The sequence below is a fragment of the Odocoileus virginianus genome, chromosome 5 (genome assembly GCF_023699985.2).
Source record: "Odocoileus virginianus isolate 20LAN1187 ecotype Illinois chromosome 5, Ovbor_1.2, whole genome shotgun sequence".
Classification (NCBI taxonomy): Eukaryota; Metazoa; Chordata; class Mammalia; order Artiodactyla; family Cervidae; genus Odocoileus; species Odocoileus virginianus.
The window spans coordinates 66,816,738-66,843,825 of NC_069678.1; the positions used below are offsets into that span (position 1 = coordinate 66,816,738).

At 38.1% G+C, this 27,088-nt stretch overlaps 1 protein-coding gene and 1 long non-coding RNA gene across 5 annotated transcripts in view; one reads left to right on the forward strand and one right to left on the reverse strand.

Moving 5' to 3' along the window:
* Positions 1-27,088, reverse strand: part of LOC110126067 (uncharacterized) — a 396,803-nt gene that overhangs the window by 222,814 nt on the left and 146,901 nt on the right. The gene's annotated exons all lie outside the window — the stretch shown is intronic.
* Positions 16,254-27,088, forward strand: part of C5H1orf87 (chromosome 5 C1orf87 homolog) — a 107,891-nt gene continuing 97,056 nt past the window's right edge. The window contains exon 1 of the mRNA XM_070468080.1: positions 16,254-16,434. The gene's annotated coding sequence lies outside the window, so the exon portion shown is untranslated. The remainder of the gene's footprint in view (positions 16,435-27,088) is intronic.

Sequence of the window (27,088 nt, forward strand, 5' to 3'; positions counted from 1 at the left end):
AAAGGAGTTTAGGGTGGAGAACAAGAATGAGGTACTCTGTGCTCTGAGAAAAACTGGCTGAACATGTCTTCTGATAGTTCAGGAGATTTTGAGTTCAATTATTGTATCTCATGTCTAGAAAACCACTAAAATTATTAATGAGGAAAGTGTTCCTCGTGACTGGCAGCAAGCCTCTGCCAACATGTGTGCTTGACTGCACATACCCCGCCCCCCCGCCGCTTCACTACAATCATCTGTAACACTGACCGTCCCCCCTACCTCTTTGGAACAGTTTCTCAGAGTTATCTGAAAAACTGTCTCCCAGGCTATAGTCCTTATTTTGTTCCAAACACTCATGTGCATTTTTTTCATTCAAAACTTCCAAAGTAAGATGTATAGGTTATAAATACAGGTCAGGAGTTACATAGACTCAAGTTTTAATTCCAGTTTTGCCACCTGCTAATTCTATCCCTTATGCTAAGTCATCTGTGCTCTCTGAGCCTGTGTCCTCATCTGTAAAATAGGGATAATAATAACAGTTATCACTTAGGACTGCTCAGAGTAAAAATGAGGCAATGTATGTAGGAAGGCTAGCATAGTTCATGGCACATAGTAGGTGTTCAGTCAGTGGTACTTATCATTATGGAAGGGAAAACATTCTCCCCAACTGTGACAGGAAACAGTGGGGAGAACTTTTATCAAGAGTTGAAAGACCTGAATTTTATTCTTGCTTCACCTTTGACTTTTGAGTTTCTGATTTTATCATTCCAGAATCTCCTTATCTCATCTACAAAATTGAGATATTAATATCAACCCCCACATCTCAATATGCTGAAGAGATCAATAGTCTATACATGTAGAAGGGCATCATAAATCACTCCCATCATTTAAGGCATGATCCCAGATACCACCATGGGTCACACTGGACACTCTGATCCTCAGTCAGATGTCAGAATCACAGAAGCAAAGGGCACTGTTCAGAAGTGATTCTAGGCTATGGATCAGTATTCAGGAGGCAGGAAGGTGGGAGTTCCCTGCAAAGTTGAGGTCTGAGTCAGGCCATGAATTGAACAAAGTACATGAAAACAGAGGCCATGATCCACATAGAAGCTGAAGGACCAGGAAAGCAACAGAGAGAGCCCTGGCCTTGGAATCAGGCTGTTACTTATATGACCTTGGGAATATCACTAGATTTCTTTGGTGTATGCTTGAATTCCTCATAGGCAAAATGAATAACATAGTCTCTTCTTAAAATAGTTGATGTGCAGATCAACCGAACAAGCTTGTATGAATTATCTGTCAATGTCTCATATATAGTCTTAATGAATGTTTACTGAGCCATTCAGAAGTCAGGCAGAAGACTAAAGATGTTTTCTCTTTTAAACTCAGAACACATAAGAGACACACACACAAGAGCACCTAAAACTATTGAAACTTGAATAAAATAAAGTTCAATCATTCAGTTGTGTCCAACTCTTTGCGACCCCATGGCCTGCAATATGTCAGGCTTCCTTGTCCATCACCAACTGCTGGAGCTTGCTCAAACTCACGTCCAAGGAGTCAGTGATGCCATCCAACCATCTCATCCTCTGTCACCCCCTTCTCCTCCTGCCTTCAATCTTTCCCAGCATCAGGGTCTTATCCAATGAGCCAGTTCTTCACATCAGGTGGCCAAATTACTGGAGTTTCAGCTTCAGCATCAGTCTTTCCAATGACTATTTAGGACTGATTTCCTTTAGGATTGACTGGTTTGATCTCCTTACAGACCAGGGGACTCTCAAGAGTCTTCTCCAACACCACTGTTCAAAAGCATCAGTTCTTTGGCACTCGGCTTTCTTTATAGTCCAACTCTCATACATGACTACTGGAAAAACCATAGCTCTGACTAGACAGACCTTTGTCAACAAAGTAATGTCTCTGCGCTTTAATATGCTGTCTAGGTTGGTCATAACTTGTCTTCCAAGCAGGAGGTGTCTTTTAATTTCATGGCTGAAGTCACCATCTGCAGTGATTTTGGAGCCTAAGAAAATAAAGTCTGTCACTGCTTCCATTGTTTCCCCATCTATTTGCCATGAAGCAATGGGACCAAATGCCATGATATTCATTTTTTGAATGTTGAGTTTTAAGCCAGCTTTTTCACTCTCCTCTTTCAATTTCATCAAGAGGATCTTTAGTTCCTCTTCAATTTCTGCCATAAGGGTAGTGTCATCTGCATATCTGAGGTTATGAATATTTCTCCTGGCAATCTTGATTCCAGCTTGTGCTTCATCCAGCCTGGCATTTCGCATGGTGTACTCTGCATATAAGTTAAATAAGCAGGGTGACAATATACAGCCTTGATGTACTCCTTTCCCAATTTGAAACCAGTCTGTTGTTCCATGTCCAGTTTTAACTGTTGCTTCCTGACCTGCACACAGATGTCTCAGGAGGCAGGTAAGGTGGTTGGATATTCCCATCTCTGAAAGAATTTTCCACAGTTTGTTGTGAACTACACAGTCAAAGGCTTTGGTGTAATCAATAAAGCAGAAACAGATGTTTTTCTGGAATTCTCTTGCTTTTTCTATAATCCAACAAATGTTGGCAATTTGATCTCTGGTTCCTCTGCCTTTTCTAAATCCAGCTTGAACATCTGGAAGTTAACAGTTCACATCAGTCACCTAGAGTCAGACATCCTTGAATGTGAAGTCAAGTGGGCCTTAGGAAGCATCACTACAAGCAAAGCTAGTGGAGGTGATGGAAATCCAGTTGAGCTATTTCAAATCCTAAAAGATGATGCTGTGAAAGTGCTGCACTCAATATACCAGCAAATTTGGAAAACTCTGCAGTGGCCACAGGACTAGCAAAGGTCAGTTTTCATTCCAATCCCAAAGAAAGGCACTGCCAAACAATGTTCAAACTACTGCACAATTGCACTCATTTCACACATTAGTAAAGTAATGCTCAGAATTCTCCAAGCCAGGCTTTAACAGTATGTGGACCCCGAAACCTGAATACATCCTGTGGATTGTACAATGTCAATTTCCTGGTTTGAAAATTGTAAGTAATATAGTTATGGGAGATGTAACCATTAGGGAAAAGTAATTAAAAGGTATACATGGGATCTCTGCACATTTTGTTTGTTTGTTGTTACCTCCTATGAATATATATAATTGTTTCAAAGTAAAAAGCCTTTTACAAAGTCAGGAAAAACAGTGGAGAATATAAACCAAAGAGACAACAAGAGAGAAATTGGTAAGATATTCATAACAGAAGACAAGGCAAAGACCAGGAAGATGGGGAAGGTGAGAGAAGTGGCAGGAAACCTCCAGGTATTGAAAAAGGCTGGATGAAGCCTGGTAGGAAACAAACACCTGCAAAACACTGATCCTAAAGCCTCACATCTGAGGCCATTTTCTCTCACAGTCTAGAAATTTCTTGCCTGGTTATTATTCTATTCAGAAGACTGTCTCAAGACCCAGCCAGATCAATGGCTGCACATAGAAATAGGGAAACAGGAACACAGGATCAGAACCAGAGGGTGCACTGTGGAATGGAGAAGCAGAGGAAAGAATAGTGGCCACCAGAAAACATCCCCAAAGTGAATTATTCATCATGCTGCATGTGGTTTTACATGTGTCCCAGAGCTTGCTCTGAGGCAAATCTTGAACGGTGCATTTGGCTTTCAGGCAGATTGGTGATCATTTTCTTGTTTATTCAATCCACAGAAAGGTTAATTATGCTAGTGACTGTGGCTGGGAAACAATTCTTAGAAAATGCTTTGGTAACAACAGGTTGGCAGTGTATGAAAACCATCTGCTTCCCACAAATGTTAAGGTAAACTTTCAAACTTGTGGGGTTAGCAATTACAGATTGTAGAGTAGTTTAGCACAGGGAAAATACATGCTGTGTTGATGTAGACTTTCTGGATCTTCTTGACACCCAGCCGAAAAGGAACACCCTGTTATAAGAAGGACGGTCTTTGAGCATTTCAAAACTTTGAGTAAGCCATCTTTGTTTGCACGTATTAAGGCTAACAGAACAAGAACATCACACAGGGGAATATAGTATTTATACTGAATGTCTCCTAAGTAAATTAAGCCTCTCTGGTTTGCTCTCGCCTTGACCCACTAATGGGAACAGGATCATAGATGGAAGATTTGTTTCTTATAAAAATATTCAGTTTATTCTACAAAGGAGCATAAAATGCTGCTCCTCTGACCCCGTGGCAGGAGCTGCTCTCAGGGGCTGCAATTGCGGTTGTTCTAGCTGTTTTGTCACGAAGAGGTCCACTCTCCAGCTCTTCCAATGGCAGGGCTTCATGGCTCCCCACCTCCACTCTGAAGGAGAGAAACGGAAAGGGCTAATGGGCTCCCAACTTAGCAAATGTTGTCAGGGCTTCTAATCCATCATTCTAAGGGTACATCTCAAAGAGACATATTCTTGTGAAAATCATTCAGCTGAAGCTGAGAGAGAATATTTTAAGTAGAGTGGAGTTCAAAATTATGAATGGCAGTAGAGAGTGGACACAAATCATATTTGCTAATGGAAGTGAAAAAGCCAACTGTTCCCTTGTGGTTTCAGCTTGAATAGCAACACCTTATAATGCTTTAGGCCCTAGGTGGTTTGTGTCCATTACTTATTGAGGAATAGCCACACAAATATACGAATTAAAGTTTTAAGCACACTTAGATCTATAGGTGATTAACACTCTCCCCACAGCATTCTTGTCCTAATTGAACATTTGTGATGTTTCTGGCTAAGATCTGAAAAGGTAGGGTGAAGAAAATGATGATATCTCCCTCAATCTGTATATGTGAACATCTTATAAGGGTAGTTACACAAAAAGGAAACTTCAATCTTTGTCAGAAGACTGCAGAGCATTAAATAGAGCAAAGAATCTGGAAAGAGAAGGTATTTATTTAATAGACTCTACTACTAAATAATTGACCTGGTGCCAGGTAGTAAATCACAGAATTTTCATAATTAAAACTAGATCAATAACAATAATATGCTTCTCATGTATGACACTAAGTCACATTAGTCGTGCCCGACTCTTTGCAACCCTACAGGCTGTCCCCATGGACAGGCTCCTCTGTCCATGGGACTCTCCAGGCAAGAATACTGGAGTGGGCTGCCATGCCCTCTTCCATGGGATCTTCCCAACCCAAGGATCGAATCTGCATCTCTTAAGTCTCCTGCATTGGCAGGCAGGTTGTTTACCACTAGCACCACCTGGGAAGCCCATGCTTTCCATAAGACAGCTATGTGAGACACAGCTATCGCTCCAAGTGATCTATTATTTCCTTCTTCCTTGTTAATCAGGCCACAGTTTTGCTTAGGTGTTCACTCTCCCTGTCTCTAGGCTCAGAGAAAGGACCCCTCCCCAGGCCTAAGTGGTTATTCTTGACTAATCTTAACTCAAACGTGGTCATCCTGTTGCCCCTAACAAAATCTGGTTTAGTCATAGGCAGATGACAAAGTTCTTGCCAAAGAGGCATGAAGGCAAGGCTTTGGGAAAAGGATGCCTCTCCCAAATAATAGAAATAGATTATTTACCCTTACACAGAGCCCTAAAAAGACAACTTCACTTTCCTATCTCAAGATAGTGTCAGCTATATATGATACTCATAAACACAGTAGCCATATAAATCATGAGAATAAAGCTAAGAGAATTTTCAACATCTAAGCTAGATCCAGGATACATTTATGAGTTAGCAAAGAGCCATCCTATCTCTGAACTTCTCATTATGTAAAATGCTAAATTTATTCTGTTTGAGCTACTTTTTGTTTTATTTGCAGTATCCCAGGGAATCCTATCTAATAGAATTTAAGAGTCAAATAAATAATGTCTATGGAGGGCTATGGGCTTTCCAGGTGGCACTAGAGAAAAAGAACCCATGTGTCAATGCAGGAGATGCAGGTTTGATCCCTGAGTCCAGAAGATCCCCTGGAGTAGGGCATGGCAACCCACTCCAGTATTCTTGCCTGGAGAATCTCATGGACAGAGGAGCCTGGCGGGCTACATCCCATAGGGTCACAGAGTCAGACATGACAGAGCACACATGCATGGAGGGCTACCCTCCAGATATGGGATGCATTATGCATGCTTACTTGCTCAGTCGTGTCCAGCTCTTTGTGAGCCACTGAACTGTAGCTACCAGGTCCTCTGTCCATGGGAGTCTCCAAGTAAGAATACTGAAGTGGGTAGCCATTCCCTTCTCCCGCGGATCTTCCCAATCCATGGATCGAAACTAAGTCTCCTGCATTGCAGGTGGATTCTTTACTGCCTGAGCCATCAGGGAAGCCCAGATATACACAAACACAACTTTAATACAACACCGCTTTAATACAGTCTCAGACTGTATTCATGTGATCTGTCCTCTATTGACCAAACGGAGAACTCACTCCAGAGGGAAATGATACCACCAAGAGCTTCCACAAATTCCCATAAGCAATGTCTTACATTCAAATTAAACATTCTGCACATATCAACAATCAACACTAAGAGGAAAAACACAGACAGCAGAAAAACACCTGGTTTGGGAACCCATCAAACATGAACTTTAAAATAACTCTCAGTAAAATATGTTTTAAAATAGATTAACTGGCACTTATTAAAAAATAAATAAATAAAAATTTTAGAACTAAAAATTATAATCATCTAAATTAAGAATTCAGTGTGGACATTACAGTGACCCAGGAGTTGTTAAGTCAACAGAAACTATTCAAGATAACACAAGGAGATCAAGAAAAGACAGAAATTTTAGAGAGTATCATGAAAGACAAATAAGAGAGGATACAAAGGTCTACCCTGTATACAGTGGAATTGTGTAAGAGAAAGGGTCAAAGGAAATATTTGAAAGTCAATAGCTGAAAATTATCAAAAATTGACAGTAGACATTAAGTCACAGATTAAAGCAGGACATATAAAAAGAAAATGACACCTAGATATATCATAGTAAGACTACTAAGAACCAAAAGCAAAATCATTTTAAAAGTAGCCAGAGGGAAAAATACATTTACTTTCAAAGGAGCAATAGTAAGATTTAATGCCTGACTTTTCAATAGAAACTTCAAAGCTATAAAACTATAAAAATGCTTTTTAAAGTGCTTAAAGGAAATAACCATTAACTCCTCAGACTGAAACCAATTAAAAATGGTATGATACCCAATAGAAATAAGTGCTTATGTCCTACAAAGAGAAAACCTGTACAATAGTGTTCATCACAGCCTTATTATTAATAACCCAAAATGAAAAGCAACCCAAGTGCTCATCGATAATAGAAAACATAAATGAATCATGATACAGTCAATGAGATACTACATGACAATTAAAAAACAAAATTACTATTACACATAAAAGATGATTCCACAGACCTAACACTGAGTGGAAGAACTCAGACACAGAAGTACATGTTGTGTGATCCCAAAACTAACTCATGGTTTGAAAACATGGAATTGTAATCACTTCTATAGGAAAGGTGATTTCCGCGCGGGAGAAGGGGAGACACTTCTGGAGGGCTCTGTATGTTCAAAACCTTAATTCAGTAGTACACATAAAAATTCATCAAGCTGAACACAGAAGTTTTGTGCTTTTGTATGTATGTAAATTATTCTTCAATAAAAAATGTTACTTATATAAGGGAAAAAGCAAAGAGTAAATATAAATATTTCTATATAAGCAAAAAAAAAAAACCCTGAGAAAAAAATTTGTCAACAGAATCACACTAAAAAAACACTAAAAAGATTTATTTAGACAGTAGGAAAATGATTCTAAACCATAAAATCAAAATTCAGGAAAGAAGAGAAATTGGTATAGGTACATCAAGTACATAAACCTAAATGAATATTGTCTATGCAAACAATGATAATAATGTGAACTTTAAAATATACATGTAACTTTGCTTAATATCAATAACAAAAAATCAGGAAAAAAATAAATAGAGCATAGATGTTCTAAATCAGCAATATCTAAGAAGTAGTAAAAGATCTAATTTATATTAGACCTAATTAGCTTAAGGGTACTTGTAATTTCTAGGATCCTCACTAAAAGTACAGTAAAAGAATGTATAACTAACAGGTTAACAGAGGAGAAATAATAAAGATAGACATGAGAGAAAACAGAACACACAAATACCAGCATACTTATTAAATATAAATGAACTAAACATTTCAATTAAAAACAAAAATTAGCAGACTGAATAAAACAAAACACAACAACATGCTCCTTGTAGAAAGTATATTTAAATGTATAAACAAACTGTAAGTAAAGATAGCTTCCTAGGCTGGCTTTCCTTGGAAGAATTTGAGTGCAAATAGTTTACTACTATTATGTGATGGCAAGATCATATGTAAAGAAATGACAAAATAACACAGGCAAAGGAAGGATACTGGATGCATTAATGAACAGTTTAATTCTTGTGGCAACTATAACTGAATTCTGTTATGGGCTGCTGCGAGATGGTATAAAACATATCTCACAGTTGTCTCAAGTGAGGTGTGAGAAAACTGAGGTGTTTATCTTGAAACTCCCACACTTTATTGGTAAAGGACTCTGCCTGGAAAACTATTAACTTCCCCCTGCTTCCTGCCTATCATAGGAGTCAATTAAGATAAGAATGTCAGGCGGACAGTGAAAGGTGCTTTCAGAAGAACTCAGCAGAATGCTTTGGCAATTCCTGGGAGAGTAAGTGCTGAAGGAGATACAAGCAAATCCATAGCTTCAGTCATAAATGGAAAAATATATACCATGAAAACACTAATTTTTAAAAAATTTAGTACAGCTATATTCAACAATGTAGGCAAGACAATTTTAGAAATTAAAAAATATTTCATAGGATAAAAAGATGATTTAGCACTTATTAATTAATATGAACTCAATTGTATAGCTTCACAATATATGTGAAATATAAACTGGCATAAGAAAAAAGAAAAAAAAGATCTATAAACATAGTCAGAAATTAGCATGTCTCTCTCAATAACCAATATATTCACTGACAAAAATATCAGTAAAAACAAACAAAAAAAGATCTGAATAGCGCAAATAATACTCTGGAACTAACTGACATCTGTGTATTCTCAGTTGCTGAGTCGGGCCTGACTCTTGCGACTTCATGGACTATAGCCCGAGAACACTGCAGCTGAAAGCATTAATAACAGTGTACACATTATCTTCAACTGTATATAGAATATATATATCAAAATTGACTACATGCTAGACTATAAAGAAAGCCTAAATGACTTGCAAATAGTTTAATTCATACATAATATGTTCTCTGAACACAGTGGTTTGTAGCTAGAAAACAATAACAAAAATCTAAGTAGAAAATTTCTGAAACTAATGATTATGCATAATAATTCCAAATGAATTTTGGGCTAAAGAATAAATCACAATGAAAATTAGAAAATATTGTATACTGGATTATTAAAAAAATATCAAGACTTGCAGAATGCTGCTGAAATATAGGCTTAAAGGAAAATGTGTAGCCTTAAATGCATGTATTTCAGCAAAGAGATTTTAAAAAGCCCAAACCCAATGTTTTAAGTAGTTAACTGAAAGAGTAGAAAGAGGGAAATAAAGAGAAGAAATAATAAAATGGAAAAAATACAATATAGGAAATAAGCAAAGTGACAATTAGAATAGCAAAAGGAATAAACTCTTGACAAAATTGATTAAGAAGAGAGAGACAGAGACAGGAGGAGACGGGAGGGGAGTGTAGAGAGAGATTTGATAACCAGGTATGAAAACGAAAATATCACAACATATCTTGCAAAATTTTTTTTTTTACAAAAGAAGGAAGGATAGTATGAGGATATTATAAATAACTTCATGCTAGGAAACTTTAAAAGTTAAGTGAAATTGCCAAATTCCTAAAAGAAAAAAACTTGCCTAAGCTGACACAAGAATAGAAAACTTGAATGATCTATAGCTATTTAAAAAGTTATATTTCCAGTTAAAACATTCCACCAAATGGAGAAGTCCCTAGACTCAGACAGCCTCATTAGTTAATTCTTCCATATATTTAAGGAGAAAATATCAATCTTGCCCAAATTTTCCCACATAAGAGAAAAGAGTAGCCAACTTTATGAGATCAGCATAACCTTTATTCAACAACCTGGCAAGGATATTGGAAAAAAGGGAAATGTCAGAGAAATCTCTCTCAAGAACATGTAAAAAATTCTAAATAAAATATCAACAAGTCTAATTCAACACTATATAAAAATGATAGCACCCAAAACCAACTAGGGCTTACTCCAGAAACAAAAATTCCTGGTTGGTTTAGCAAAGTTCAATCCATGTAATTTAGCACATTAAAAGAAAAAGAATAAAAAATATGATAACTTCAATACATGAAAGCTTTTGATAAAATCCAATATATTTCCTTCTCAAAATCCCTAGCAAACTTGGAATGGACTGAACTTTCTTAATTGGATAAATGCTATCATTATCATTCAAAACTTCACATCAAATATTCTTTGTAGCCCCATAAACTGTGGCCTACCAGGCTCCTCTGCCCATGGAATTTTCAAAGCAAGAATACTGGAGTGGGGTGCCATGTCCTCCTCTGGGGGATCTTTCAGACCCACAGATAAAACCCACATCTCTTACATCTCTTACCACTAGCACCACCTGGGAAGCCATATCAAATATCATACTTAGTGAAATATTGAAACTATTTTCCCTGAAATTGAGAATGTGAAAAGAATGCTTGACACTACCATTTCTATTCAACATTGTACTCAGCACTGGGCTAGAACAATAAGAGAAAAAAATTAAAACCATAAGAACTGGTATGGAAGAAATTAAAAAGTCCATATTTACAGATAAGAAAATACAGTTAGAACAAGTGAAAGTAGCAACGTTAATATTAAAGTGTTTATATATAGCTATCAGCTCAGTTCAATTCAGTCTCTCAGTTGTGTCCGACTCTTTGCGACCCCATGAATCGCAGCACGCCAGGCCTCCCTGTCCCATAACCAATAGAAAATGTTTTAAAACAATACCATTTATACTAGCAAAGACATGAAGTACTTCAAAAATTTAAAAAAAGATGTGTAAGACTTCAGAACTCACAACTAAGAGACATTACTGAAAAAAAAAAGGAAACCAAATTAAATGAAGTAATATACCATGCTTATTTATTTGAAAACTCATACTGTTGGTTCAATAATACCCCATTCAACATCTGCAGCAGGACTAGTTATTATTGTAAAAAAAAAAAAAAAAAAAGACCAGTCAATTCTAAACTTTATAAAGAATTACAAAAGGCTATGAATATTGAAGAAAATCTTAAAAAAGGCAATGCTGTAAGATTTACCTACCAAATATCAAAACTTGTTTAAAATATATATTGATTAAGACATTGTACCATTGGTGTACAGATAGATAAATATGCCAATAGAAAACAAGGGAGTGTTAAAAATTAAACTTATATGTATATGGTCACTTGGTTTGGATAGTCTCAGCAGTGTAGTCAGGAAATAATGGACTTGGCAATAAATGCTTCCAGGTCAATTGGAAATTATTATGGAAAAAGTGAACCCTGATTCCTTCTTAGCAACAAATAAAAACTAATTCCCAATGAAATGTAGATCTAAATGTGAAAAATAAAACAGATTCCCTGAAGTAATTTTTACAAAAATCTGTTTAACTGCAGCAGTCACTTAACTGGTAAGTACCAAACCCTGTGCTATTCTTTAATCACACCAAGTAGGTATTTTATACCCATTTTACAGGTGAGTATAATGAGGTTTCAAGAGATTAGATTCCTATGAAAAGTTACAAAACTAGTAAAGACAGAAGCAAGGATAGGAATCCCTGTCGAAGTGATTTTCAGAGTATATTCTCAACTGCCACCCTCTCCTGCTAACCCAACGGTCAACAGTTATTTATTGTGGAATGGGGGAAAGGGAGAGAGGCCCAAGAGGGAGGAGATATATATAATTATAACCGATTTACATTGTTGTATGGCAGAAATCAACCCAACATTGGAAAGCAATTTTCCTCCAATTAAATAATTTTTAAAATAGTTACCTAGATACAGATTTTGAAAGGCTAAGTAAAGAGCAAGCTCTAAAGATCTCCCACATCCCAAACTGTGTTCCTAATTATTTATCTTCCTTTATCTTTGATGAACAGAGAAGACGTTCATCAGGAAAGGAGAAATGATGACATGGCAACCACCTAACATCCTCCAAAGCTGTCTGGAGATGGATCTCTGGACGTGTTTGTGGTTTGCACATGCCAGTGAAGGCAACGGGACTCTCAAATGATGTGACTCAAGTACACTGACTTCATCACTCACTAAAGAAATGCAGTCCTTTGCTCTGGAAACAAGTATGTTCCTTCCATCACTCAGAAAGACCTCCTTGCTCACAAGCTAACACTGGTCTCAGGCTGATGTGGCACCTGCAATGTCAAGACTACACTGAAAACCCTCAGAATGATGTCATCATTCCCCTTGCACTTCTTCCATCCTGACAGCACTTTCCCTTGACTTGTTTCAATACCTTAGCATTCAGTGTCCTACTCTTCTGGAAATCTCATTAAAAGATGTTTGTGGTTCACCTAAAGGGTGATCTGATGGCCTCAGCACAATTAATCCTTATCACACATCTTTGGGGTAGCTTATTGGATTCCCATTTCAAATTGGAGGAGAGTGAAGGTCAGAAGATAAAAAGGGGTGTGTTCAGGACCACTCAAATATTAAGGGACAGAGCTAGGATCTATCAGATACTAGAGACCAGACTTTTTTCTACATGCACCTGTGCAATGCCTACAGTTGGAAACCCGTATGAATAGCAAAATGTCTTGAAAAAGAGGGAGGAGTATGAGAAACAAAAAATCAGACAAACACAAAAACCTTAGTAACCGAGAGCTAAATAAAGGGCCGATCTTGCCTATTTCAGTAGCCTCTAAAACATTCATAATTGAATTGCACTAGAATTATTCAGCTTCAATTTACAATTAATCAGGTCCACTTATACATGCATCCATTAGTCAGGCCCTTAGTTAACAGTAGATACCAGGTACTAGGCTAAGAGATGGAATGATGATGATGGTGACAACGAGAGAAAACTACCTACCCTCGCTGACCTTACCATCTAACTAGAAAGTTAAATTATATTAGCAACATGATAAAGTGTATTGTCTGTTATGACATTGGAAATTATAACCAAGATCAAGTAAAAAGTGCAATCATGATTAGAGTTTTGTTGTCAAGAAGGCCCAAAGGTGTAAACAAATATAAAACAAAATATTATTAAAGTAAGTTTGGAGCATTTATATGTACTTGCCTTAATAACTAGAAAAAATGTTAACTTTGGGGGGATAATCAGAATAAATAAGAGATTTTCATACTACGATGAATAATCTGCCCTTGTTTTACAGTAAAATCAAAGCTCATTACCATGTCCAGTTCTACCTTCTGTGTCTAGTGCAAGGTCTTTGGAGGCACAAACACTAAACATATTTATCAAGTGTGTCATTTATTTTTTCTGGTTCTTTTTATTTCTATTATAAAAAGTCATTTCATTCATAAGAATATCGGGCCCAGGGAATTCCCTAGTGGTCCAGTGGCTAAGACTCTGCGCTCCGGATACAGGGGGGCTGGGTTCGATCCCTGATTAGGGAACTAGATCCCACGTGCCACAACTAAGACTCTATGCAGCCAAATAAAGAAAAATAAATATTATTTTTAAAAAAAGAATATTAGGCCCAGAGTTATAAGAATCAAGGAAAATAGTCTATATAAACAAAACGTTTTACTCAGAAATTTTTTGGTTGCAAATGCCAAAAGTCTAATTCTACTAGCTTTAAAATTATATTTGTTAGAAACTTTGATCTACACAAAAACCTGCACATAGATGCTTATAGGAACTTTAGTCATAAATATCAAAACATTGGAGCAACCAAGATGTCCTTCAGTAGGTGAATGGTTCAGTAAACTGTGGTACATCCAGACAGTGGAGTATTATTATTCAGCTTTAAAAAGAAATGAGCTATCAAAGCTATGAAAAACATGGAGGAAACTTAAAAACGTATTACTTCGTGGAAGAAGCCAGCCTGAAATGGCTACATACTATATGATTCCAACTATGTGACATCTGAAAAAGGCAAACCTATGGAGACAGTGAAAGAATCAGTTGTTTCCAGGGAGGAGGAGAGAGGATGGGAGTAAATAGAGCACAGAGGACTTTTAGGGCAATGAAGCTCCTCTGCATGATACTATTGAGTTGGCCAAAAATTTCTTCATATTTTTCCATTACAGCTTATGGGAAAAACCTGAACAAAATTATTGGCCAACCCATTACAATGGTGGAAGCGTATTATAAATTTGTCCAAACTCACAAAATGTACAACACCAAGAGTGAACCATAATGCAAATTATGGACTTTGGGTGATTATAATGGGTCAATGTAAGTTCATCAGTGGTCACAAATATACAGCCCTGGTGGGGGTGATGGGGTTAGGCTAACCACGTGTTGGGGCAGGAGGATATGGGAAATCTCTGTACCTTCCTCTCAACCTCGTGATGAACCTAAACCTATTCTAAAAGAAAACAGTCCTTTTTTAGTGGTCCTTACTGACTCTGAGGACTGGAAAGCGGATCTAATGTGGTGGATCTCCCCTCCTGCACTGCTGGGCCTAGGGGCTTAAAGGATGCAACCAGAATGCTCTCCATTTCTTGCCTTCGTTATTCCATTAACTTCATTCTTTCCTATTGTAAGTGGTCTTCTTACCTCTGTTTACCATCCTGGTTGGCAATACTGCAGGAGAGACAGTCTCTCCCTCTACTCTTACATAAATCTCAGGGATCCTGGCCGGCCAGGCTTTTCTCTTGGAGCCATCCCTAAAGTCAGTAAATACAGGGGTCCCCAACCTCCAGGACCTAACGCCTGATGATCTGAGGTGGAGCTGATGTAATAATAATAATAATAGAAATAAAGTACACCATAAATGTAATGTGCTTGAATCATCCCCAAATCACCCCTCATCCCACTCCCATCCATGGAGAAATTGTCTTCCAGGAAACTGGGCCCTAGTGCCCAAAACACTGGGGATTTCTGAGTTAATAGGACTAGAGTGAGAGTATTATTGTGACTGGTAGGCCTGGTCACACTCTTACTCCGTGGTGACACAGAAGGGCACGTGGGATTAGCAGTTCTATCAGAATGCTGTGTACTTTGTTCTGAAGGAGGGGTGACTCCCCGAGGAAGAAGAGGGGATACAGAAAAGCGTGTTGGGGAGTCAGATCTGCACAATCCACTACACATAGTGTACTTAAGATCTGTGGATTTCTACATACCCTTCATGATACTTTAGCTATGTGATCTAAGGCCTACATATTTCTCTGCTCTGTGCTTCATTTTCCTCATCTAAAAAATAAGGCATTTCCTTTGTAAGCATTAAACGAAATAATAAACCCCAGATGCTTGGGACCTTGCACATAGAATTGCTCTATAGAAGGCAGCCATTACTAATAAGATTAATTCCCATCTCAAAGACCTGGGAACAAAGGCTCAGAGAGGTTCTAATTTGCCCTTGGCCATGTCCATTGAACATCCCCATGGAGAAACAGAACAAGCACAAGAGCCTGGAGCCTCGCAGACGTCCTCTGCACTCTGGGAATTATACAGATGATTTCTCAATGATGACCTCTGGTCCTGAGGGAGATAAGGCTCACTTTTAGCTGTGCTTAAGGACAATCGTATGATCATCGTAATGTCGTGTGCTGCATGGTGCTTTTATTTTTCAAAGTGTTTCCCATCAATTACATCATTTTACTCTTAAATATCCCTATGAGTCAAGGAAGACATTATCACCATTAGTTGTTCTTATTATTGATTTTTTGTAATGCTCTGCTTGTTATAGAACAAATACAGTCTTTCCCATTTTTAAACTGTTTCTAATATATTGTTTCATGAATTCTGGTGCTTGGCTTTCTCTGGCTTTGTTGTTGTCTCCAAAGTGAAAGTGGCAAATTTCCTTGGCAAATACACCGCAGGATGGTTTAGGATGAGACTAAGGAGTAAGAGAGATGGAAAACGAATTTTTACATACAAACAAATGACAAAAACTGTGTTTTCCAATTCTGAACTTCTGTAGAAGCTGGAGTCAGGAGGACCAAGGAAATCTGTGAACTAGCTAACACCACAAGTTAGCAGCTGTTCGCATGAGGCCCTGACAATTGCCAAATGACTGCATTTCAAAATGTAAACAGAGCCAATGGAAAGTCTGGGCCTTGTGAAATCTTGAAATCTGCCAGATTACTCCAGCTGCATGAAAATGAGTTCTTACCTTCTTTTCTTATTATACAGAGTAGAAAGTCTGATGCAGAAAGGAGGTTTATCCAGGAAAAGGTCGGGAGTCCCAGATCCTAACACTCAACTCTGCCACTGACTGCCTTTAAGGAAAGAGACACAAGAGCCCCATTCGCTCCTGAAGAGTGAAAATATCGGGAACTTCTGAGGAAGGTAGGTCTGAATGTAAATCTAGCTTTCCTACATTCTGAGTGCATGACATGCTATATAATTATCTGAGCTCTAATTTCATCACACAAACTGCTTCTATTTGAAGACTAAATAGCATCAATATGTACAAAGACCTAATACAGTGTTTGCCACATAGTAGGGATCAATAATTATTAGTTTCTCTTTCCCTAGAGCAAAACAATTAAGTCTATGTATATATATGATAAATAGCTATATATGCATAGGTAGATAGATACTTTAATTATATTCATATATAACTTCTGTGATAAAATTAAAACTTTCAGTTATTTAAAATGATTACCAATACAATTAATATGCAATATATACTAAACCTTTTATACTCTGTATTATTTCAAATTCTCAAATATTCCATCTTCAAAAAGAATATAATTGGGTACAAGCCAGGATTAGGATCACTATTTTCTCTCATATAGTAATTATTTAAGGACCTCCTATGCTCCATGTATATGCATGTGTGCATGATAGGTCACTTTCGCCTCTTTGTGACCCTATGGACTATAGCCTGCCAGGCTACTCTGGCCATGAAATTCTCCAGACAAGAACACTGGAGTGGGTTGCCATGCCCTCCTGCAGGAGATCTTCATGACCATGGATCAAACCCATGTCTCTTGTGTTTCCTGCCTTTTCAGGCAGGTTCTTTACTATTAGCGCCACCTTGGAAGCTCTTCGTGCCTATAATGACTAGCAAAACAGAAGAGTTCTCCACCCTGCATCTAAAAGTTTAGGCAATGAGGACAGATAATTGTTCCTCCCTGGAGAAAGTACTTAGGAAGCATATCTGGGGAACACATTACGGGGCCCTCAGATTCATCCCCAACAGCATTTAACCAGGTGAAAGCACAAGCAGAGGATTCTAGACAGAGCAAAGGGCACATTCGCCTCCGCTCTGTGGAGGAAGCCAAGAGATGTTCCCTAAGGCAGAATCCACGGTAAATGATTGGCCAGAGACAAGATCCTTATCTAAAAATATAAAACAAGCAGTCAACAGATGATGAAGGTCTACCTTTTCAAGAAATTTCATCTTTTTCTCTAAAACGATTGGTGCACACATCTGCAAAAACAGACAGAAGCTGAGCTGCTTCTTTTGCCTTTTGGTATCCAAAAATTCTTGAATGGGTCTCAACCCATCCAGTGCTTTATGGGAAATCTAGCTTCACAGCCTGATTAAATCACTCACCAGTCACATGTCTTTGGGCAAGTCATTTAACACCGAGGCCTCAGTTTCCCCATTACCCAATGTTGACAGTCCTCAATCAATTCACTCTTCTTTTCACTCATTCACATGAAACCAGCATTTTAATGAGAAAGTGTATTTTGATGTCACCCCTGCCCAATGATTTTATGCGTTTATCATAAAGCCTGATTTTATCATCAGCTAGTTACTGCTTATTTTTTAAAAAATGGAAACATCCCTATATAATAAGACTGTTGTGGAAATGGCAAGGGAATTGGAACTCACTTATAAAAATCACGTAGCAAAATGTTTTAGCTGTTGGTTCATTCCAGCCTAGTCTGTGCTTTGCATGAAAAATGAGCTCATCTTTGAATGTAGCAAATTCTGCTTGTTTGGGTAGTGCTTCTGATCGAGACATATATATTTTCCCTCAATCACAGGAAAACAAATTGTCAGTGGCATATTGCTTTGCTATTTCAACCATTTGCTGGATTTCCAACCTCCAAAATGTCTTAAACAGAAGCATGAAGCATGAACAGGCCAAACTAGAGAACCCAGTATTTATGAGCCTATTCGAACCTTGTAAAGATCTGATCAGCAAATATGCCAATTGATACACCATAATGTTTTACAACTGCAGTTGTCTTGGTCTATAAAACTTATAATTCTGAAGGGATTTCTGCTTTCTTTGCAGACATTTCTGTTTTACTGCCACCTAGCGGTGTGTATTAGATCCAGCAGTATTCCTGCTAGAATTTTTGAAGGCAGGCCACTTTAAAAAAAAAAAAAAAAAGACACAAATGATCCTAACACACATCTTTCTCTCTTGTCTCACTCATCCCACCTTCTCCATCCAATAATCCCCTCCACTTACACATATAACCACAATATTCCAGGCAATATCTGTTAGGCTGCAGTATGGATTATGACCTAGGAGGTAGAAAAAGCCCCAAATCTATCTTTTCCAAAGAGCCCTGACCTTTCTGATCTTTAATATCTACCAGACCATAAACAAAGCTGACATTTTCACCCCCACTAGGCTCCTCTTTCAAATATGCCTGCTGACTTCTGACAACAGACACCAAAAAGGTGGTGGTGTTGAAGGGCCAGAATTGGTTTCTCAGGGGCATACCAGGCTGGCCATGGCAGACTCATTGCTCAGGACCAGAACATCCCCATGAGGATGTCAAACAGAGTTCTCGTCTAAGAGATTCCTAGGGCACCAGCCAAACGAAGCAAAAGAATCCCAACCACAATGTATAGTAAGCATACAGAGAAAAGAAAGGCCCCACGTTACAGAAGCTGTAAGGCTTCCCACAGAAATATTGGTTTTCTGCCTGCATAGCAATGTTGAGCCCCATCAGACCAATGATTTTCAATGTGAGGAAGTAGAACCCCCACAGTAAGCATTTGAAGTAAGGTTGGCCTATATTTTGATTGCCACAATGAATGGAACATGTCCCTGGGAACTAGTGCTCCTGAGTTGCACAAATGCAGGCTGTTTCTTCAGTCATATCTGACTCTTTGTGACCCCATGGACTGTAGCCTGCTAGTCTTCTCTGTCCATGGGATTCTCCAGGCAAGAATACTGGAGTAGGTTGCCATGCCTTCCTCCAGGGGATCTTCTCAATCCAGGGATGGAACTTTTGTCTCCTGCAGTTTCCGCGTTATCAGGCATTCTTTACCACTGAGCCACTGGGGAGACGGGTGGGGGGGTGTTTCTAAATGTCCTTCAATGGTCTAGACAGTCTTGCACAATGAAGAATGTTCTGTCCAGAATGCCAATACTATCTCCCGCAGAGAAACAGCATTCACTCAAGGACGGGGTTGATTCTTCACTTGTTTTATTCTTTAATAAAGACTTTTCTGAGCTCCTACATGTCAGGCCTTGGGTTAGAATCTGTGGATCTGGTACTAAAGACACAACCTCCCATAAATTTCAAAGGACCCCAGTGAGTATTCCATTCATTCTCACCAACACTGTTCTTTTGTTGATTTTCATTTTCTCCCTTGGGGATATGGTAACTAGCCAGGAAGCTGCATGAAGACAGTGCACCCTTGTCACAGTCACAGATGAGGAGGCTTACCAGAAAGATGTTGATTATGTTTCAAGCATGCACATATGGTCCAGCACACTCTAAATATCACAACCCTTAAGAGATGCAGCAGTGCTGCATTCTGATTCTCATTGAGTTCATACTAAGTGGAAGGGAATACTCTTCTTTTCTCTCTTGTATTACTCTTTGTCACTTGCTTACCAAACAAGTGCTGCTTCTGTCTCTGTGTCTCAGAGTCTCCCCACGTCATCTCCTTACTATCTACTTCTAGCTATGTATAGACTTGAGTTCGTGGATGGGACACCTACTTTTCAAACAGCATGATGTCCATCCTATTTCAGGCTAATTCCTAGATATCCACATGGAAACATTTTTTTATTTTCCTTTAGCAAACTCTGGAAAAAATCCCTCATGCAAACCCAACTGAGGCCATATTCACCAGGTCAGTTCATCAGATACATTAAATCCCAGTTTAGACTCAATCTGGAACACCCCTCCCCCTCGCATAAGAGCTAATCAATGTCCTTATGTTGATGAGGAAGAGAGAGATGGATAGAGGATAGATACGATGTGATAAAATACCACATGGAAAATGTTTGACACAGACTAGGCTCTTAATTAAATGTAGCTGTTATCCTTAAAACATTTTTGCACAATTCTGCTATTATCAATGCCATTTTAAAGATGAGAAACTGAGGCTCAAAGTCAAAATCAATTAGTTCATAAAGTCAGGATTCTGGCTTATTACTCTCTGACTCAGGCACTTTTGACAAAACCATATAGCTCTACATTCTGTTCTACATAAGAGAAAGATATTTTAAGAGCATGTAACATGTTAATATCACATTCAGGCAACTGCATATATACACATTATGTTAGTGTTCTTCTTCCCTTAAATGTGGCTTTCTTTCTCATCACATTCTGATGAGGAGACGTCCTTTGGAAGCTGTGGTCTATACTGGTTACATTGAAACTTGCAGCTGAAGCCAACTTACGTCCCACACAATGTACACCAATTTATGTTGCTCTAGAGATAATAACGGTTATGGAAGTAAGTAGGTATCTGTCTTTCATTATGTGTGGTGGGTGGATAAACATTTCCTTCATTTGAAAGTGATAAATGCAACAGATGGAGAAGTTTCTGTTAATAGTATATTAGAAACCTTGCATATCTCTATTTTATTTGTAAATACAATCTTGCTCTGAATCACAGTGATTTTCTGCAAGTATGGGTGTGGTAAGACACTACTTGGGCTCATCAGTATCCATATCCTCCTCATTTCCTGACACACAGAGACCATACCCAGGTCCTGTTTGCATTAGAAAGAGCCATGGTACTCATCTGGCCAATGGGCTGTAATAGAAGCAGTGTACATACGGTTTCCAAAACAGAGTACCTTAGCTCCAGGTGGGTAACCTTTCATAACTTCCTTCTTGCAACAGCCATCACAGAAACATGTGTTGAAATGGAGGTGCCATAGGGTTCACAGAGATCAGATTACTGAGCCAACAAACACACAGGATAATTGTCCTGGAGAATTGCCCAAGTCCACAGCAGAATTTAGATAAATAAAAATAAACTTTTGACTTTTGTTTTCTTAAGCCTCTGAGACTTAAGTGTTGTCCCTTAACAACATAAGAGACATGACTTAGACTTGCCTGACTAACCCTGTGGATGAGGTCAATTTCATACCATAAAATAGCATACACATCCTTCTGTCCTAAACCAGAAAAATAGATGTATTTTAATCTCATACTCAAGGTCTTCTACAAACTGGCCCAAACCTACCTTCCAAAATTATCTTCTATCACCTCCAAATGAAACTAGACACCATTTTTTTTTTTTTTTTTTTTTTACCACATCTCACAATTTCTTACGGCTTCCCAGGTGATGCTAGTGATAAAGAACCTGCCTGCCAATGCAGGAGACATAAGAGATGCAGGTTCAGTTCCTGGGTTAGGAAGATCCCCTTGAGGAGGGCATGGCAACCCATTCCAGTATTCTTGCCTGGACAACTCCACGGACAGAGGAGCCTGGCGGGCTACAGTCCATAGGGTCACACAGAGTCAAACACCACTGAAGCGACTTGGCACACAAACGCACACAATTTCTTGCTCTTTTAAATACTCTGTTATTCCCTTGCATAGCATATTCTCTTTCTTTCACACATACCAAATTAATTCCTATCTTTAAAAACGCCCAACTCATATGCCATCTCTTTCAAGAAATCTCCCCTAATCCCACTATTCTGAAGTAATCTCTTTTCTTTAGATTTTCATATTTCTGTTGCTCCTTCTAACTGCATATATTGTATTATAATTATTTTACATATAACTATGTTAGTCTCAGGTGTGTGGCATAAAGAGTTGAAATATATATTTATAGTGAAATGATTACCCCAGTTTACTCAATATCCATCACCACACACGGTGAAATTTTTTTCTTGTGATGAGAACTTTTAAGATCTACTCTCTTAGCAACTTTCAAATATAAAACACAGTATTATTAGCTACAGTCACCATTTTGTACATCATATCCCCATGACTTAATTTGTAACTGGAAGTTTGTACCTTTTGACCCTCTACACCAACTTTACCACCCCCTACTTACCAACCTCTGGCAACCACCAACCTGTTTTCCATATCTATGAGTTAAGGGTTTGGGTTTTTTTAAATTTTTGTTTGTATTTTTAGATTCCACAAATAAGTGAGATCATACACTACTTGTCTTCCTTTGCACTTAACACCCTCAAGGTCCAACCATGCTATAGTGAATGATAAGATTTTCTTCCTTTTTATGGCTGAGTAATATTCATATATATGTCAAAACCTTTGCCTATTTTTTAATTGAATTAATTATAATTTTTTTGTTGAGTTATATACCATAAAGTTTTAATTTGTCTTGCTAGAACTTTTTTCTATTACTATAGTATATTTTTACTGTGTTTTTAACTGAGATCTATGACATACAATTTTGTAACTTGCTTTTCAAATTTAATATATTGTGATTATCTTTCCATGTGTATATCTAATTACACCACTTCTAATGGTGTAGAAGTGGTTTGTGGTTCATAAGATGAATCTTCTATAATCTGAAATCTAATACTTTTAATACAGGATTTATTTAAAAGGAAAAAAAATGGCCATACTGCATCTACATCTTTGAACACTTGTACAATCATTTTTAATTGGGGTATAATTGACACATAACATTAGTTTCAAGCATACAATATAATGATTTGATGTTTGCATGCATTGATAAATGATCACTGCAAGTCTAGTTAACATCTATCACCACACACAGTATTTTTTTTTCCCTTGGTATGAGAACTTTTAAGATCTACTTTCTGAGTAACTTTCAAATATGCAAAATGGTGTTATAAACTATAGTCACCATACCATATATCTCCATGACTTGTTTATAACTATAAGTTTGTAACTTTTGGCCCCCTTAACTCATTTTACCCACTGCACACCCCCTACCCCTGGCAGCCACTGATCTGTTCTCTCTACTTATGAGTTTGGTTTGCCTTTGCTTTTTGTTTGTTTGCTTATTTCTTGTTTAGATTTCACATATGATATAATACACTATTTTTCTCTATCTGACTTTCTCCACTTAGCATAATGCCTCATCCATTTTGTCACAAATGACCAGATATCCTTTTATATGATTGAATAATATTCCTGTATCTATAAAGAGATATATAAGTTACATTTTCTTTAGCCATCCATTAATAGACACTTAGTTTGTTTCCATGTCTTGGCTATTGCAAATAATGTTGCAATGAACATCCGGTTCAGTATCTTTTCGAGTTAAGGGCCTTCATTTTTTTCAGATAAATATCCAGAAATGGAATTGCTGGGAACGTGCATGAGTTCTGTTTTTAAGTTTTTGAAGAATCTCCATGCTATTTTCCCTAGTGACTGCACCAACCCCTTACCAATATATGATTTTCAAATATTTCCTCTCACTTAATAGGTGTCCTTTTCATTTTTGTTGGTTTTCTTTGCTCTTCAGAGATTTTTAGTTCAAGGTAGTTCCAATTGTTTATCTTTGCTTTTGTTGCCTTTACTTTCAGTGTCAAGTTCAAAAAAATTATCACAACACCATTTACTAAAGAATCTGTTTTTCCTCATTGCATACTTTGGCTCCTTTGTTATAAATTAGTTGACCATCTATGCATGATTTTGTATCTGGGTTCTATGTACTATTCCATTGATTTAGACATTGATGTGTCTGTTCAAAACAGCTGAGACCATACTGGTCTGATTACTACAGCTTTGTAACACAGTTTTAAATCAGGAAACATGAAGCTTTCAGCTTTGTTCTTAAGACTGCTTTGGTTACTCAGATTTTTGATGTGGTTCCATACAAATTTTAGAATCATTTGTTCTATTTTTGTGAAAGATGCCATTGGATTTTGATAGGGATTTCATTGGATCTGTATATTGCTTTATGCTGTATGGACCTCTTAACAATATTAATCTTTCTAGTCTTGTATTATCATTATTTTTGCCCAATATTTAAAAGATACAGACATCAGTGATACTAACACAGTAAGTTTTATCATAAATTCAACTTGCTCTATCAAGAAGTGTTCTTTCTCTCAACCACTTTCTTACTTCCCACCAAAAAGAGGGAGTCTTATCCCAATCAGGCCACTTTAGTAGTGGGGGGGGGGGGTGTGGGGGGGGGTGGTGTGGGTGGGATGTTGGGCATTGAAAAGTCCTGCCTGTATACAAGGTCCCTCTTCTAGACCATGAAGCAGTGTTGGGAAATGGAGCAGGCTTCCCTCTTTTCTCACAGCATTCATAAATTGAGGAGTTCATGGCTCTTGGGCTTCATGGCTATTAGGAAGAAGACTGGAAGTGGGAGGAGAGTCAGGGCAGCACCACTGATATTTACTAAGATTTAGGGTGTGCCAGGACCTGTGATAACTGCTTTACATATACTTTATCACTTGCTCTTCCCAAGACAGCTGGTAAAGAATCCGCCTGCAATGGAGGAGACCTGGGTTCAATCTCTGGGTTGGGAAGATCCCCCGGAGAAGGGAAAGGCTACCCACTCTAGCATTCTGGCCTGGAGAATTCCATGGACAGTCCATAGGACTGCAAAGAGTTAGACATGACTGAGCAACTTTCACACACACACAAGAGCAGTAAGGAGGTGTAGAACATGGTAGATGGTGTATAAACTCTGAAGTCAGACTACACGTGTTTGAATCCCAGCCCTATCACTATGTAATTATATAATCTAGGACAAGATATTTAACTTTGCTCTGCCTCAGTTTCTGTAATTGAAAACAATACTCCCTACCTCATAGAAATATTATTAGAATAAATGTGTTGGTAAATAGAAAAAAACTTAGAAGAGGGCCTGCACATAAGTGCAAAACAAATATTGTTTTGGAAAAAAAAATAATGTTATTACAATCCTTTTACAGATTAGGAAACCAAGGCATAAATGCTAAACCCATTGCCCAACAACATGCAACAGTAGTGTTGGAGTTGATATTTGAACTCAATCTTCTGGTCTCAGAGACAATGTTCTCAATTCCACCACATAGCCTCTTTGAGGCCTTCAGAATAATTGTACAAGAATGTTACAAAGAATATCCATGCATGGGTGGAGGGATAATTACATGAGACAACCCGTCTGAGACCACCTTTCAACCCTGAGATTCTGTGATTTATAGATGTGAAAACTTGAAAATCAGGTAAGGCTCCCAACAATACAGGGCACAGGTGACCAGAATGGTCCTTCTGTGATTTAGAATTCCTAGTCAGAACTAATTCTACAGATAGATGTGAATTTGAATCATTGTTCTTCCACTAATTTGTTGCAAGACCTTGGGGAAATTATTCAACCTCCTATCAGACCAGGTTCCTGAACCTTGTAACTTTCTGGATACTGTTTCTTCCTCACAGCTAAGGACTCCTCCAGCAATTTCATTCATGGTTCTGCTGTTGTTTTTCCCCTAGTGAAATAATTCATTGGTTCAGATGAATTGACATAATCCAAACTAGTAAATAGAAGTAGGAAATTCTAGGTATACATATCTCTTAAATGGAAATAATATAAACTCATGAATTTTGTGGTGGGTGACTTTTTTCCAGAAGGCATGACTTTTCCCAGAAGGCAAAGGGTTTGGGATATTTATGGGATATGAATCATGAAGTGGCAGGTCTGAGGCATGGGGAGCAGGGAAAGGTTGTTGGAATAAGGTGCAGTACTGATCATTCTGCCAGTTCAAAAGGACACTGAGCGGACGCCCACGCATGCCCAGATGAAAGGCCAGTGGTCCTATCCAGTCTTGACTGGCTTGGCTCCAACTAGACACAGCTGACTCCAGGTTTCTAGAAAATAACTCAGGCAAACATCTTACTTAACTGCCTGAAGGACAAGCAAGTCTTAAAATGACCTTGATTAGTGAAGTCAGGTGAATGGGATTTAACCCCCATGGATTCATTAATACTATTAGTTTACTGAAGACAGCAGACCTACCTGCCTAAAGACATTGAGAATAGATAGCTTCACAGAACTGGTAACATTTGATCTTGCCTTGAAAGTTAGAAACAGGGTCATGAGGAAAACATCTCAAGCAAAAACAACAACTTCTGCAAAGGCATGAGGGATAAAACTCCATGGGAGGTTTTTAAGGAACTGCAGGCAATCTGGTGCAGCTTCAGTTAGGTGGGGTGAAGAAGAGGGAGATGAGACTGGAGGAGTGACAGCCAAATCTGAGAATGCATAACAAAGAATGTGCATATCATTCTGAGAAGGAAGGCTAATGACAAACCCTCACCATACCCCAAACACCATCCTAAGCGTTTGTTAATTCCTTTCAGCTTTAGGTGATTGTAGGCATTGATACTATCCACAAGGAAATTAAGCTTAAAAAAAAAAAAAGCACAAAGTAGCTTGTCTAAAGTAACACTATACTGAATACAGAGTCAAAGTCTGGATCCAAGCAGTTAGGGCTTCTTATGGATTGAATTATGGCTAAGTTAGGTGAAGTTACAATAACAAAAACACCATAGATTGAGTAGTTTAAACAATAACCATTTATTTCTCAAAGTTCTGAAGGCAGAGAAATTCAAAATCAAGGTGCCAACCAACTCAGTTTCCAGAAAGAACCGTCGTCCTGGTTTGCAGAGGCACACTCTCTTGCTGTACCCTCACAGGATGGAGAGAAAGAGCTCTGGTCCTTCTTTCCTTATGAGTGCCAATCCCATGTCCTCATCTAAGCCTAATTACCTCCCAAAGGCCTCAACTCAAATGTCATCATATGGGGGTTAAGGATTCAACATAAGAATGGGAGAAGAACACAGACATTTAGCCAACAGAAAATTTTAAGTCCCACAAATTCACATGCTGAAATCC